The sequence below is a fragment of the Crocuta crocuta genome, unplaced genomic scaffold (assembly GCF_008692635.1).
Source record: "Crocuta crocuta isolate KB4526 unplaced genomic scaffold, BGI_CrCroc_1.0 scaffold170, whole genome shotgun sequence".
Lineage (NCBI taxonomy): Eukaryota > Metazoa > Chordata > Mammalia > Carnivora > Hyaenidae > Crocuta > Crocuta crocuta.
This window is the reverse complement of record NW_027527853.1, coordinates 8,541,115-8,555,186: the sequence shown is the minus strand read 5'-3', so window position 1 is coordinate 8,555,186 and position 14,072 is coordinate 8,541,115. Positions and strand designations below refer to the sequence as shown.

The 14,072-nt window shown below is 44.4% G+C and overlaps 1 protein-coding gene across 1 annotated transcript in view; it reads right to left on the bottom strand.

Annotated features, from left to right (window-relative positions):
- The window catches only part of SLC16A12 (solute carrier family 16 member 12), an 85,477-nt gene extending 78,113 nt beyond the window's left edge, over nt 1–7,364 (bottom strand). The window contains 1 exon segment of the mRNA XM_077780024.1: nt 7,315–7,364. The gene's annotated coding sequence lies outside the window, so the exon portion shown is untranslated.
- Between the last annotated feature and the right edge of the window lie 6,708 nt (nt 7,365–14,072).

The following is a 14,072-nucleotide window of genomic DNA, read 5'->3' as shown; positions in this document are numbered from 1 at the left end:
CCTGGGGGTTATGTAACGGGTCAGCCCGCCGCGGCCCGAGCCAGCTCGCCCCAGGACTGCCCTCCCCTCCCCGGGGTCCGCCGGGACCCTTAGCAGCCGTGCGCGCCCCCGACCTAGGCGAGCAGAAGGGGCCCCGTGTCCTCAAGCAGAACTTTTCCCTGCAGGGTCAGCGAGCAGGATCTCCAGGAGGCATTCCAGGGCTCCCTTAGACTATCCCGCACGGATCGGTCTTCTGCCGGCCGGCGCTTCCCATTTCACGGCACCGGAAACTGAGGCTCAAATGGTTAGCTAAAAGCGTTGTCTCTTGGAGTTAGGTGGACCGGGAGTCCGGAAAAGCTTGTGACCTTGCGCAAGTTACGCGAGTCTCAGAGCCTCAGTTTCTTAACCTGTGAAACAGGAATAATACTAGTGGCCACGTCTTGTGTTTGTCTAGAGGACAAAATGCAGGAGGTGCGGGTGCACCGTATGTTAACTTGCCCCCAGTAGACGTTACTGCTGTTGATTATGTTGAGGTTCGCCCAGGTCCTCAAACGTTGCCTCGAAGGGGGGCCGTCTCAAAGGCCCGGAGAAGCAGCATCCCGAGTTTGCCCAGAGGTACCCCCACGTAAGGCAGATTCTAGGCTAACCTTCCTGGGACTCAGTCGGTCAGACGCAGGCTCCAACTGCCAGTCTGATGCCAGCTGCTGGGGTTCTGCGCCCTTGCGACTCCACAACATCGCTGTCATCTGCAAGCGTGCTAGAGATGCAAAATCTCCGCCCCCACCCCGGCGCCTGTAAATCCTGAGAATCCCTAGGTCATTTAGTCGGTTTCAGGAAGTTTCAGGAATAGTTGGACTTTTTTGGAAAATTTGAAAAGGGGACTGCAAAGTTACTGAGCAGTAGCCACACAGTACTTTAGGCTATTTAAAAAAAAGGCTAAGTCCTTCCTCATTTTACCCTCGGGCTGTTTTGTTTCTTCTCCTTCCCCCAAGCTCCTGCTCTTTATAAATCTGGACTCCCGTCCTATTTTCGCTGCAAAAATCTCTGGGTTCCGTCTAAGTAATGATTAGCGAATCTATGTCTAAAACACACGTAGGAATTAGCAAATATGGCTTGTAAAAGAATTCATTAGCATCGAAAATGGAATTCTAAACGTAGAGCGCTGAAGTGCCCTGAGCTCTCATCTGTGAAGGTCCTTAGGGTCAAGGCTTGGGTATTTTTGCATTTCAGAGCGTTGTTTTCAGGGGCAAATAAGGCCCATTCTCTATTTAAATAATGTAGGATGACCAGTTCTTTTAAAAAGTTTTGGAGAATAGAAAGAAACCTCACAGGCTTCCCTCTAACTAAAGTCATCACTTACAGAGAGGCTCTAGCAAAGCCCAAAGCATGTATTTTGTTTATTTCATTAAATGCTGTGTGTTTGGGTTTGTTTTTGATTCTTAGAATGTTCAGATTTAGTCTGCCTGATTGTAGCTCTGGCAGAGTGATTTCCGTCTTTTGCAAGTTGAGTAATTGCAGATTGTCAGTGAGGAGGAGGGTAATGCTGCAGGCACTGCCTGATTGGGAAAGGTCATTTCCATCTGCCTGTGAGCAGGCTGATGCCATGAGGATGAGCAGTGTGGAAGCAGGGCAAGATGCAAAGGGATGAAAGGAATCTCCTTTCTCAGAGGTTGTAGGTTTGGAGGAGCCGGGAAGGGGAAGAGAAAGACCTGGAAGCCAACCAGGGAGGAAAGGAAAAAGGCTAAACTGTGCTGCCTAATAGAACATTCTTCAAGGGTGGAAAGGTTCTGCATCTGCACAGTCCATATAGCTATGAAATGTGGCTGTTTACCACATTTCATAATTTCAACTAAAATTTAATTAAAATTCATCAATAAAGATTTAATTAAAAATTTTTAAATTGAAATTCAAGGGGGTTTTGTGTGTTTGTGTTTTAGTGGCCGTCTGTTGCACTAACCAAGTTTCAAGCGCTCCGCACTCATGTGTGGCTAATAGCTACAGCACCAGAGAGCACACAAAACCTTTCCTCGTCACAGAAAGTTGCCGTGTACAGCGGGATTTTGATGAGGAAGTGAGCGCCAGTATTCCAGCTGTCCCTAATCCTTGTCAGAACCTCATCTGTCCTAAGGTGGGGGCAGGGGTTGATAATTAAACCGAGATCGCTAAGTCCTCGTGAGGGTCAGAATGGGGTAATCCATACCATGTGCTGAACCCAATTCCTCGTGAGGGTCAGAATGGGGTAATCCATACCATGTGCTGAACCCAATTCCTCGTGAGGGTCAGAATGGGGTAATCCATACCATGTGCTGAACCCAATTCCTGCATATAGTAAATGTGCAAAAAATCAGGGACACCTGGGTAGCTCAGTCAGTTGGGCATCCAACTTCGGCTTAGGTCATGATCTCACAGTTCGTGGGTTCGAGCCCCACGTCAGACTCTATGCTGACAGCTAGCTCAGAGCCTGGAGCCTGTCTTCAGATTCTGTGTCTCCCTCTCTCTCTGACCCTCCCCTGCTCATTCTGTCTCTCTGTCAAAAATAAAACATTTAAAAAAATTTTTTTAATCTTAATNCTGGAGCCTGTCTTCAGATTCTGTGTCTCCCTCTCTCTCTGACCCTCCCCTGCTCGTTCTGTCTCTCTGTCAAAAATAAATAAAACATTTAAAAAAATTTTTTTAATCTTAACCAGTATAAGCATTAATAATCATTTTATAGTAAAGAAAAATAATGTTGTCAGGGGAGACATAGTACTACAGTTACATCATTGTTAGTTCAATAACCTCTCGCTGGCGTGGTCAGCTGCTCTGGTACCGTGGCTACCATTTATAGCTGCGCTCCAACCCCCTCCCTCCCTTCTTCCTCCCTGTTCCAAGCTGGGCACTACCTGTACTATTCTAGGCTGTAGGCTCAGCATATTTGCTCACATCCCTACCATTTGTGTCCAATAAGTAACAAGTATGGTAACTAAAATCATACTGTACCATAGTTCAGGGGAATCAATTTTCAGTGGAGATTCTCAGAAGCGTGACACCTTAGGGTACATCCATTATGGAAGGAATCGTTTGTTCCAGTTATTTGGTTAAACAAGGATGTGTGGACTCAGCAGAGAGAAATGAGAACATTGGCTCTAGATAAGTAATATTTGGGGTGTCCACGTCAGACTGGAAGCTACCAGAAGCTTGGGGGTTGGGGCTGGCAACTCGAGGCTTTTGCCTAAGTGAAAGTTGAAAGTTTATTTTCATGGCTAACACAGATTCTAAGAATAATTACAAACAGCATAAAAACGATACAGGTGTTGTCTGCTGTCAGTTATACAAATTAGTCATACAAATTATACGTGAATGGGAAACAGGGAAATTCTTCCCAGCACACCACGAAACACAACCTTCTCAAACTCCTATTCTGCCTTCTTTAATAAAACACATCCTACGGGCAGCTTTCAGATTCCATTTTCTCTGTTGTGTTCCTTGGTTCCTTTTTTCTGTACTTCTTTTCTTATGAACATTTTCTTAGAATTCAGCCCTATTCCTCTGCTCTCTTTACTCAACCCATATCCCAAGCCCCTCTTGTCACGCCTGTAGCTAACACCTGCCTGTCAGGGGCAGGACGTTTCCAGTACTCTCTCTGAGCTCTGGTCCTCTTACCAGATCTCCAGTGGACGTTGTCACTTAACTTCTCCCCACCCCATCACTTCCAATGTCGACCTGTCAGCAACTGAACTTATTAGGTACACTCTGCCATTAGTTCACCCCAGACATCCTGTTTTCTCCTCATTAACATCACTGCCTTGGTCTTTGGGGCTGAAATTCCCTCATTTCCTGTGACTTAAAGCCATGGAATGATTTTACCCCTTCTTCTTCTTCATGGAGTCAGGCCTTAACTGAAAGACATTGAATTTGGAATCAAAAGACCTAAGTAAACACTGTATTTTTGCCACTCGTTGGCACTATGAACTTGGGAAATTTCTTAACCCTCTTAAGCCTCATGTTTCTCATCAATAAAATTAGACCAACAGTACCTTTCAAAAATTATGACTTGAGCCACTACTTATCTTAGCCTCTGTGCTAATTAGGTTAGACTCTCACCCTCCACACTAATTACATTTTGGACCTGATAATTCTTCATTGTGAGGCTGTCCTGTGCATTATAGGATGTTCGGAAGCATCCCTGGTCTATACCCATCAGATGCCAGTATTAACCTTCCTGGTCATGACAATCACCATTGTCTGCAGACATTGCGAAATATCCCCTGGGCAGGGGCAAAATTGCCTCCTGTTGGCAACCATGGGGTTAGAGGAATTCTGGGAGGAGCATCAGCGCCTTCCCCCGTGGGTCTGTGAGGGTTCCAGGAGATGATGTACGTGAAGCGGCCAGCACAGAGCCTGACTAGCTCAACATCTGCAGAACGTGGGTATCCACTCATCTATGAGCTCTGTCAAGTGGATGTGTTTTCCAGAGATCACAGGTGAAAACCATTTTTAGAAAAAACTTAATTTAGATTGTGTCATTCTACATTATTATTCTATCCTAGCAAATAATGTTTTTGAATTTAAGCAACAATAAAATAAATTTCTTATGTTACATTTTCTTAGTGATTTTTGTTCTCTCCCTATCTATTCTTACTACTCTCCAGACTCAGGTCTCCTTATGCACAGATCGCTATAACTACTAGACTGCCATTAGTTTAGGGTTCCCTTAACTCCTGCCTTTCTGGACACCTACCCCTCCCAACACTGCTTATCCCTACATTCTTTCTACTGGAAACTCTGGTAGTTCCTGTTTCCCCTATTTACTCTCATTCAAGTGGAACTCCTCTGTTCATTTGCCCAAGTTCTCTTCCATCCAGCCTTCCCACCCATCCCTCATTATCATGTGCCCACCTGTCACCCTCTGCCATTGCTTCCTTCTTATTCTATGAGGTCATCATGCACGTTCCTGCCCCTGTTCTTTCACCCACACTTTTCCCGATACCTGGACTTTTGCTTCCTCTATCTCCTCTTCTGCCTTTATAGACTTGATAACATCCTTCCTGAGTAGGCTCAGTTCAAATCCCAACTTCTACTGATGTTTGTAACTTCCTTTGAAAGACATCAAAAAAACCAAACAAACCAAAACATAAGATAAGGTTAATGGTTGGATGGAAGGAGAGAGAGATGGATAGTCAGGTGACAAAGCAATGTAGTAAAATGTTAATCTAGAATCTAGGGAGCAGTGTATATGTAATTTTTCAACTTCTTCTGTTTGAAAAGGGTCATAATAAAAGTAAATGAGATAAAATTTAAAAAATAAAACAAACATATCAAAGCCTTCCCATCGAACCCATATTAATTAAGAATTCACACTCTGCTATTAGATCTGAGTTCAAAACCAGCTTCCACTTCTTGCTGGCTGGGGAACCTTGAGGAAGTTACATAACAACTCAAAGCTCCAGATTCTTCATTTATAAAATAATGTAACAACACCTTCCTTGCAGGACCACTGTGAGGGTTAAATGAGACACATAACTCCTGAAGTGCCTGATGCAGTCACTGACGCATAGTATTTGGCAAATGTTCCTGGAATTATTGACAATAGGAAGATATGGAAACAATCTAAGTATCTGTTAATGAGAATGGATAAAGAAAATGTGGTGTCTATTTCTAAAATGGAATATTATTCAGCCATAAAAAGGAAATCCTGCCTTTTGGAACAACATGGACGGACCAGAAGGGCATCATGCACTGTGAAATAAACCAGACACAGAAAGACAATCATGGTATAATCTTCCTTACATATTTGAGAATCTAAAATACTCAAACTCACAGAAGCAGAGAGTCATATGGTGGTTCTCGGTGGTGGAAGAAATGGGGAAATATTGGTCAAAAGATATAAACTTTTACTTATGAGTAAGTCCTGGGAATCCAAAGTACAGCATGGTGACTACAGTTAATAGTGCCCTATTATATATTGGAATTTGCCAGGCGAGTAGACCTTAACTGTTCTCACCACACATATAAGAAAAGCATGTAATGTTATGGATGTTTTATTAGCTTGATTATGACAATCATTTCATAATGTATGCATATATCAAATCATCACATTGTGTACATTAGATCAGTTTTAACTTGTCAATAATACCTCAGTAAAGCTGAGGGGAAAATAAAAATAAATGTTACCTGAAAAAAACATACAAACACTCCTCCCTTTTCCATATAAAGTGCAAGCTCTCTGGTGGCAGAGACCCTCTCTGTCTCTTTTGTAATTCCCCCAATGCTAACAAAGTAGGAATTTTAAGAAATCTTTGCAGAATGAGTGACTGTAGCCATGTCACCTTGGTTGTTCACCTCGCTTTTATTCCTCTGGTAGATTCATTCAATTACTATTTACGAAGCATTTACTCTGAACAAAATCGGCAACCATGGTCAGAACCAGGATAGACTCAGTCCTGACCTAGTACTTTCTCCCTGAAGTCAACGGTTTCCCTGGCTCTGAGCTACTATGTGTGGAGTTTTGAGAGTTCTCTGACCAAGCTAAGACTCCTTTGGGGAACACATCTGGAATGGAAATGAATGTTTCCATGAAGAATGGGAAAGAGAGAAAAAGCTACTGGTTTTGGCACCCCACCAGAGTGGAGTATGGAAAAAAGGGATGAGAAACTCACCATAGCCTGACCCACACAGACTTCATGACCTATGCTTTCTTGCTCACATTAGAGCGGCGCACAGGCCCCACTGAGTTTTGTTTTTTTTTTTTTAATTTATTTTGAGAAAGAGAAAGACAGAGCATGAGCAAGCAGGAGCAGAGAGAGAGAGAGGAAGACACAGAATCTGAAGCAGGCTCCGGGCTCCGAGCTGTCAACACAGAGCCCAATGCGGGGCTCGAACCTATGAACTATGAGATCATGACCTGAAGAGACTGAGCCACCCAGGCAGACTGGCCCTACTGATTTTAATAACACTGAGCTTTGTTTCCCAGTGAATTTATTAAAAATCTTTTATTTACTGCTCAAACTTCTATATCATTTTTTTTCTGAAGTGTTTGGTTTCAGCATGTTTGTTCTCCAGATTAAACTTAAATAAAATTATTTAATATCCATAATGTCCATAGCTGGTGTACACCTCGTTCCCACTTCTGAATGGCTGGAGGGAGACTGTGATGGATTTACTGAACTCCTCTAACATTCTAGTGAAACATATTTCACTCATTCTCACAGCACCCATTTTCCAAGTGAGGGAAGGTAACTCAGAGTTTTGGGGAACAAGGATTCTTGTCTCCTGCTTAGTCCTTCTGGCTGGACTAGAACCAAATTGACATGAGACAGATTAACAAGAGAAAATCAAATTTAATAGCATACTTACGGGGAATCCACACAGACATGGAAATTCTGAAGCCGTCAGGCAAAATGAGGTACATTTGTCTTCTGGAACAAAAGAGAAGGGGAAAGGAATGTGACTCACAGGGAAATAAGAAGGGCAGATGTTCGGTATTTAGATGTTTGCCCTGCCGTGCGGATGGTCACTTAGATAAAATTTACCTCTTCCAGCAATGCTTATTCTGGGATAGACACACCCCTCCAGTTTAGATTCTTCTATGCAGTTAACAGAGGTGCAAAAGTTTCTCTTGAACTTTCAGGCTCTCAATTGCCTTCAGCTCAAAATAATCTTTATACCCATGCACCTCATCTTGGGGCAGCCTGCCCTGGGCCCCTACAGAGAAGTGAAATGAGTTGTGCAATATTGTGCAACTAGGTAACAGCACTGGCCAGTATGTGGAGGCTGGTCTAAGTCTGGAGTAGACTGGATACAGAAACAGCTGGGACTCTTCTCCACCTTGGTTTCCATGGCCTTTGTGTTGTGAATTTGTATCTTCCCCATCAAGAAATGGGCCCTGTGGCCCCACCCCTTGAATCTGGGTGGTCTGTTGATTATTTCAGCCAGTGGGAAAGAGGAACAGTGGTGAGCCATTTCTGAGTCTTAACGGACCATGCCTCCACCTGCCTCTCTCTTAGAGCCCTGCATTGTAGTAAGAACAAGCCCAGGCTAGCCTGTGGGAAGATGGGAAACACACAGCAACCACGGCCCCAGATGCCGGGAGAGCCAAGCTAAGATCAGCAACACTGGCCACTATCCCCACAGCAGGCTGCAGGTGCACTAGTGAGCCTGCCGAGAGCAGCTCAGATCAGGCCTGCCCAGCCAACCCATTCCCTCACACAAAAACAAAGATTTACTGTTGTAGCCCCTGGGGGGTTGCTGTTGTTACTCATTTTACCAAGAGAGAATATAAATTCACCAATTCCTTCAGGGATACGTTTTTGCAAACACATCTATCAGAAATCTTTCCCTCCCCCTCCGATTTTTATCATGCTATTTTGTTCTTTTCAATTACTCAAGGCGGGGGAGGAAGGAGACCTACCCTGAGCAATATATTAGAAATTATTTGCATTTAATGGGCCAGTTGAATGAGCCACTAAATTGGAAACCAAACTACAGTGTGTCTCTCCTTCATTTATATCATCAGATAAATCCAGTGTGAACAAATCAATCAGCTGTTTTGAGTGTCAAATTTGAGTAGACGTTATGCACAGTGCAAAGTGGTTTTTTAAAGTTTGTTTATTTATTTATTTATTTATTTATTTGAGAGAGAGAGAGAGAGAGTGAGTGCATGCGTGCAAGTGCAGGAGGGGCAGAGAGAGAGCTAGAGAGAGAATTCCAAGCACTATCAGTGCAGACAGAGCCTGACATGGGGCTCAAACTGATGAACCATGAGATCATGACCTGAGTCCTAGTTGGACACTTAACCAATTGAACCACCAGGGTGCCCCTAAAATAAGGTGAGGTTCCTGTCTCCAAGGAATTTACAATGTAATTAAAATGTAGGGGTACCTGGGTGGCTCAGGTGGTTGAGCATCCGACTTTGGCTCAGGTCATGATCTCACGGTTCGTGGGTTCGAGCCCCGCGTCGGGCTCTGTGCTGACAGCTCAGAGCCTGGAGCCTGCTTCAGATTCTGTGTCTCCCTCTCTCTGCCCCTCCCATGCTCATGCTCTGTCTCTCTGCCATTCTCTCAAAAATAAATCAACATTAAAAAATTTTTAAGAAAGAAATGTAAGTAATCATGAACCGAGAGAAGCTTAACAATGAAAGACTTCAAGAACACCGGCACCACACCCTTACAGTCTCAAAAAGGAAAGAGGCATGATCATTTAGAAAAAGGAAGTCAGCACTTGCTAGGAGAGCTCAGAAGTGGAATGCTTGGCAGAGATGCCGGCCAGGTGGAGGCTGACTTTACAGGTGGGGCTGGAACTCCTTCTTGGAGCCTTCAACTAAGCAGGTAGGAGGGCTGTCTTGGTAGGTGCAACTAAGGTAATAACATTAGCCGAGGGAAAGTGCAAGGTGTATTTGGCAGAGAGTAAACAAGTCATTTTGATGAGAACAGAGAAAAATCAATAGGACAAAGTGCCTGATGAGATACGGAGTGGAAGAGATGCGAGGAACACATGTGTCTCCAGCCAGGAAGATGGTGATCATTAACAGAGAGAGAAGAGCTAGCAGCTGGTGAACTCTTTAAACACGTGGAGCCTGAGCTGGGAGTGAAATGCCCAGCAGGCTGTTGGAAATTCAGGTCAGGGGCCAAGGGAAAAGGTCAAAATTAGAGATATGGCTTGAAAACCTTCAATGCAAGCAAGCCGAGATGAAATCAGAAGAGAAGGGCAAGGCCTGGACCTCGGGGAATGTCCGCAATGTCTAGTAGGGGAGATAAGATGCAGGGCGGAGTGCTAAGCAGGATGTAGCATGTGCCAGAGGAGTCACAGAAGTGTGAGAACCATTCAGAGAAGGGAGAGCGAGATACACCAGCAGAGCTGAACCAGCCTCTGTCTGTTGCTCACAGCAGGACCACCCAGCGTCTGTAAGTCACCAGGGATGCATGATTCCGGCCATCCAGCCAGCTCACCTGCTAACAACAGAGACAGAGGAGACTGATTACACTTTATTTGCAAAAAACAAAAACAAAACCGAAAAAACCACACAGCAAAAAAGAAAACCCAGATATCTTTGTTTGGGGCTGATTTACCCTTTTTGACACTCTGTGTTGATCTTCTTAATGGATTAATTAGCACATTTCTTCTTCACTTTTATTCATCTTAGTAAATTCAGGAAATGAATTTACTAAGTGCAAATTGAAGAAAATATTTGATGAGGATAAAGCAAATCCAAATAAATAAAGCATCAAGGGAAACAACAAAGGCCAAATCCTTTTTTAGTTTCTTTGTAGTTTTTTAATATGCTGTAAGTATATCTGAAATGTTATATAAGCGGCACTACAGGATACTATTGTATCTACTGCTTCGAGCAGAGACACATATTTACACATCCATATAACTTAGCTCTTGTGGCTAGAGATGATGCTATGATAACATCATCAAGTTAAGAACGTACAATTCAGGGGCACCTGGGTGGCTCCGTTGGTTAAGCATCCAACTCTTGATTTTGGCTCAGGTCCTGATCTCATTCATAAGATGGAGCCCTGCGCCAGGCTCTGTGGTGACAGTGTGGACCTTGCTTGGGATTTTCTGTCCCTCCCCCACTTGCACACTCTCGGTCTCTCTGAAAATAAATAAGTAATCATTAAAAAAAAAAGTACAATTCAAGGACATCTGGCTGGCTCAGTCTATAGAGCATGCAACTCTTGATTCAGGGTCATGAGTTCAATCAAGCTCCACATTGGGTGTGGAGCCTGCTTAAAACAAAGAAAGAAAGAAAGTACAATTCATCCCAATCACTGGAAGAACCGCTGGTAGAGTTTCTAAGAATATAAGTAATAGCCATTGGTTCTACTGTATTTCAACGCAGTGTGAAGAATAGAAAAGTATACAGTTAAAAAGAAAAAGCTCCTTTAAAAAAAGAAAAAGCTTACAAAAAAGGAGTCGTAAGTCTGCCAGCTGTTTGCCAGTTGCTTTAAGGTGTTTCCAGCCAACACTTTGCAGGTCAGTTGAAAACAGCGGGTACATAGTTCTTATCAGCAGACACGTCCACATTCACCATTCTGCTCTGTACCTGCTCCAAGTGCTTCGCTCCAGTAATGCTACATGTAGAAACCAGTATTTAATAAACTTTCTAAGTGCCTCAGCACCCTAAAGATTGAGAGCCATCCATGAGTATTGTAGGGAGACCCAAAGGCAGTTGGAAAGGGGGAAGGCACCCCAATAGACAGGATCCAGCCGCCCCTTTTCCTTTTCTTTAAGTGGACCAGCTCTATTTATGGTTCTATTACACTGGGATTCCATGCATTCCATTCCTCAAGCCAGAAATCTAAGTCATCCCTTACCTCCCACATCAATCCATTCGCAAGTCCCGTCAATTACCTCATCAAAGTATAACTATAGATCTGCCTCACTTTTTTTTCCATCTGCAGTGCCAACAGCTTGATGCAGCCAGCGTCTGGTCTGTTCTCCTGCGGTGTCCCCTAATCCACATACTTGTGTCTGTTCTTAGCCTCCTGCAGTCCAGTCCCGTTACAACACCAAGAACATTCTCTCAAAACTTGAGTTAGATCACATTGCCTTACAGCTGAAAACTCTCCTGGGGCTCCCAAAGCCCTGAAACAAAATCTGGGCTCCTCTGATCATGACCAGTGAGGGCGTCGCACCCCTCTACATCATCTGGTGCCACATCTCCGGGGTCGCTGTAGCTGTGGCCATTGCTGGGGTTTTTTCTCAGCACCAAGCCAAGGAAGCAGAGGTCTTTACATTTTCCCTTTCCCCTGCCTGGAAAGCGCTGCTTTTTTTTTTTTTTTTTTTTTTGGCAAAACCTCAGCTTAAATGTCATCTCCCCGGAGGTCTTCCAAGACCATTCTATTTAAACTAAGTCTCTCTGAGTCTCCATTATCCTCCATCTCAGCACATTTTTTCCCCTTCAGAACATTTTTGGCAACTTGAATTTTTTGTTGCTGTTTGTTTTCATTTTGTTTGACTCTAAAGTAACAGCTCAACAAAAACAGGAATCATGTCCATGGGGCTCATCCCGTGTCTGTGTTAACTAGCACGGTGCCTGGCGTACATTAGGAACTCAGTTATTGGATGGATGAATAAAAGGACTCGAAGTGTTCAAGGTGTGCAAGTCTCTGACTTAGGCTAGAAATTTTCATTTCGGATGGGGTGAGAGTGTGCCTTCAGAAGTTAAACTCCATTCTGGAGTCATCTCTGTGACCACTGATCTAAAAGCCCCAAGCTCACAGGGTGCCTGGCCGGCCCAGTCAGTAGAGTGTGTGACCCTTGATGAGTCTGAGTCCCACGTTGGGTGTGGGTGGCGATTACTTAAAAATAAAAATAAAAATAAAAAATAGAATTCCCAAACCCTGTTGCTCTTCCAATCTAGTGGAGGCAATTCACACTGGTGCCCGGAAACTTCTTGTTTTTCCCCTTACGAAGAGAGATTTATTAACGTTCATCTGTAAGTACAAAGATACCACAATAAGAAATAGGAAGAGTTTGAGCTCTTTGTGGGAGAATGCCAAGTGATTAGACAGCATGTATTATTAATACTTACTATGGTATATTAAAACCCACGAATCCCATGAAGTCTCATTATACAAGTATGGGCTTTTGGCCAGGAACATCATGACAATCTATTTCGGAGTGAGGCATCCTCGTCTGGGGAGTGTTTCGAGCAGGTGCGTCTGGCTGCTGGCCAGCCGTGGCAACAGTACCCACCATGTCCCATCGCTGGTGGAGGCAGCCGTGTGACAGGAGGGAGTGTTGTCACCCTTGCAGGGTGGGAGTGGGTGCACAGATGAGGTCCAACTCTAAGGTCCCTTCCAGTGGCTTCTGATCTTTCCGTTCCAGCTAAGCCCCTTCAGCCCAACTAAACCCCCAGCCATGGAGGGTCTTTGGAGTGCATGAGGCCGTGCCTGGAATAGGGCTGTGAGCGAGGAGACACCCACTCCGCCCTCACGGAATAAATGGGAGGTGAACAAGACTTCGCAAGACCNCCAGTCATGGAGGGTCTTTGGAGTGCCTGAGGCCGTGCCTGGAATAGGGCTGTGAGCGAGGAGACACCCACTCCACCCTCACGGAATAAATGGAGGTGAACAAGACTTCGCAAGACTGGAGGATGACATCAGCACTTGGCTCTCCCCTCAGGATATTAAGACACAAGAATTAGCCTAGCCATGTGGAGTGAACAAAGACATGGAACTTTCTTGAATGGTGCCAAACTATGTCTAGTTCTTGTTTCCATGAAATGAGCACTGGACGCATTTGAAATGGCCCCAGAATTTGAAGCCCCGGCTGCCTTCATCCCCCTCGTTCACTAGAGCTCCTCCACCGTACCCACACGCTCACTGTGTTTCCCATGTGCTATCATGTTTTTTCTTAATTAATAGTCAAACCCATATGTGCTTCTCTTACTAGATTTGTGAAATAATACAATGTCTGACTTACCCGGAATTTCTCGTCCCTATCCTGCAACTGGTCTCCCACACAGGGTGGTATTGTACTTACCACCACGGTGCCTGTTAGTAACACCCCCCCAGCCCCCCCCAGCCAGAGGAGCGCATCTTTATTTCCTCACTAGCCCCCCGGCGATAATCATCATTTTCCACATTAGGTACTACATTCATTGTTAGGATAAAGCACGCTCTGAATGGTCTCAGCACCGACACTGACAAGTAGCATGGCTCCCTTTTAATTCCAACTTACCTAAAGTTGACGGGAGCTGTCTGGTAGTTGTCATCCATCTGCTCCATGTTTCCCAGCTATTTTACTACTAAATGGAAAGAATATGGATGTTGGACAAGTCATTAGCTTCTCTGAGTCTATTTAAGTTTTTTTTTTTGAGAGAGAGAACGAGCTTGTACATGCANCCAGCTATTTTACTACTAAATGGAAAGAATATGGATGTTGGACAAGTCATTAGCTTCTCTGAGTCTATTTAAGTTTTTTCTTTTTTTGAGAGAGAGAACGAGCTTGTACATGCATGCGCATGCAAGTGGGGGAGGGGCAGAGAGAGAGAGAGAGAGAGAGAGAGAGAGAGAGAGAGAGAGAGAATGCCAAGCAGACTCCATGCCCAGTGGAGCCCAACATGGGGCTCCATCTCACAACCATGAGATCATGGCCTGTGC